We start from the raw sequence: 2,737 nt of genomic DNA, 5'->3' as shown, positions 1-2,737 counted from the left end.
ATAAAAGATTTGGATGATTTCTCCATGAAGGATTATAGGTGTTTCCATAGGGTTCTCCCATGTAATTCACCTCTTCCATTGAAGGGTTCTCAGGATCATAAGCTTCTTCTTCAGATGAAGCTTCCTTAGTACTACCTGGTGCATTTTGCATTCCAGACAGACTTTGAGAAATCATATTGACTTGCTGAGTCAATATTTTGTTCTGAGCCAATATGGCATTCAGAGTATCAATCTCAAGAACTCCTTTCTTCTGATTTGTCCCATTGTTCACAGGATTTCTTTCAGAAGTGTACAAGAATTGGTTATTTGTAACCATTTCAATTAGTTCTTGAGCTTCTGTAGGTGTCTTCTTCAGATGAAGAGATCCTCTAGCAGAGCTATCCAAAGATATCTTGGACAGTTCAGACAGACCATCATAGAAAATACCTATGATGCTCCATTCAGAAAGCATATCAGAGGGACACTTTCTGATTAATTGTTTGTATCTTTCCCAAGCTTCATAGAGGGATTCTCCTTCCTTCTGTCTGAAGGTTTGGACTTCCACTCTAAGCTTACTCAATTTTTGAGGTGGAAAGAACTTTGCCAAGAAGGCATTGACTAGCTTTTCCCAAGAGTTCAGGCTTTCTTTAGGTTGTGAGTCCAACCATGTCCTAGCTCTGTCTCTTATAGCAAAAGGGAATAGCATAAGTCTGTAGACCTCAGGGTCAACCCCATTAGTCTTGACAGTGTCACAGATTTACAAGAATTCAGCTAAAAACTGATGAGGATCTTCCAATGGAAGTCCATGGAACTTGCAATTCTGTTGCATTAGAGAAACTAATTGAGGCTTAAGCTCAAAGTTGTTTGCTCCAATGGCAGGGATAGAGATGCTTCTCCCATAAAAGTCGGGAGTAGGTGCAGTAAAGTCACCCAGCACCTTCCTTGCATTGTTGGCATTGTTGTTGTTTTTGGCTGCCATGGATTCTTCTTCTTTGAATATTTCTGTTAGGTCCTCTACAGATAATTGTGCCTTAGTTTTTCTTAGCTTTCACTTCAAGGTCCTTTCAGGTTCAGGATCAGCCTCAACAAGAATGCTTTTGTCTTTGCTCTTGCTCATTTGAAAGAGAAGAGAACAAGAAAATATGGAATCCTCTATGTCACAGTATAGAGATTCCTTGAGGTGTCAGAGGAAAAGAAAAATGGAGGGAAGAGTTAGAAAATTCGAACTTATCAAGAAAGATGGAGTTCGAATTGTGCATTAAGGAATAGTGTTAGTCCATAAATGGAAGGATGTGAGAAGAGGGGAAGAAATTTTCGAAAATAATTTAAAAAGATTTTAAAAACATTTTGAAAAACTTCAATTGATTTTCGAAAACCAAGATTGAAAAGATATCAAGTAATTTTTGAAAAAGATTTTGAAATAAGAAATTAAAAAGATATGATTGAAAACTATTTTGAAAAAGATGTGATTAGGAAGATATGATTGGTTTTAAAAAGATGTGATTGAGAAGATATGATTTGAAAAACATTTTAAAAAGATTTGATTTTAAAAATTAATAACTTGGCTAACAAGAAAAGATATGATTCAAACATTAAACCTTTCTCAACAGAAAAGGCAACATACTTGAAATGTTGAATCAAATCATTAATTGATAGCAAGTATTTTTGAAAATGGAAAGAAATTGATTTTGAAAAAGATTTGATTGAAAAGATTTGATTTGAAAAAGATTTGATTTTGAAAAGATTTTGAAAACTAAAAAAAAAATTGATTTGAAAACAAAATCTTCCCTCTTGTGCCATCCTGGCGTTAAACGCCCAGAATGGTGCACATTCTGGCGTTTAACGCCCAAACTACTACCCTTTTGGGCGTTAAACGCCCAACCAGGCACCCTGGCTGGCGTTTAAACGCCAGTTTGACTTCCTTACTGGGCGTTTTGAACGCCCAGCTTTTTCTGTGTAATTCCTCTACTGTATGTTCTGAATCTTCAATTCTCTGTATTATTGACTTGAAAAGACACACATTAAAAATATTTTTGGATTTTTAATAATGAGGAATAATCAAAATGTAACTAAAATCAAATAAACAATGCATGCAAGACACCAAACTTAGTAGTTTGTATACTGCTGACACTAACAAAATGAGAATGCATGAGACACATAAACACTCAAGTCAAGAGAATTTAAAAATCAGAGCAATGAAATCATCAAGAACAACTTGAAGATTAATGAAGACACATGCATGAATGCAAGAGGAACAGAAACATGCAATTGACACCAAACTTAACATGAGACTCTAGACTCAAACAAGAAATATATTTTTGGATTTTTTTTCGAAAATTAAGTGGAAAAAGAAAATAAAGGTATCAAAATTCTTAATGAGAATTCCAGGAATCATGCAATGTTAGTCTAAAGCTTTAGTCTAAAGAAATTAGACATGGCTGAACAAGCTTCAGCAGGACATTGCATTCAAGAGCTAAATTGATGAAAATCAATCAGCTTTGGTGATGATAAGAATATCACCTTGAAACACTAGAATTCATTCTTAAGAACTATGAAGAAAAATACCTAATCTAAGCAACAAGATGAACTGTCAGTTGTTCATACTCGAACAATCCCCGGCAACGGCACCAAAAACTTGGTGGGCGAAATTGTGATCACTACAACTCAAATAATCCCCGGTAATGAATCCAAAGACTTGGTGTTCAATACCATGGCATAAACACAACTTCGCACAACTAACCAGCAAGTGTACTGGGTC

The 2,737-nt window shown here is 35.3% G+C and overlaps 1 non-coding gene across 1 annotated transcript; it reads left to right on the top strand.

Moving 5' to 3' along the window:
- The first annotated feature begins 445 nt into the window (after window positions 1-445).
- On the top strand, window positions 446-553 carry LOC112718618 (small nucleolar RNA R71). The gene has a single exon (XR_003160949.1). It is a non-coding gene; the product is annotated as a small nucleolar RNA R71 (small nucleolar RNA).
- Window positions 554-2,737: the final 2,184 nt, after the last annotated feature.

Source organism: Arachis hypogaea, chromosome 10 (assembly GCF_003086295.3).
Source record: "Arachis hypogaea cultivar Tifrunner chromosome 10, arahy.Tifrunner.gnm2.J5K5, whole genome shotgun sequence".
Taxonomy (NCBI): domain Eukaryota; kingdom Viridiplantae; phylum Streptophyta; class Magnoliopsida; order Fabales; family Fabaceae; genus Arachis; species Arachis hypogaea.
This window is presented reverse-complemented; position numbering and strand designations above follow the sequence as displayed.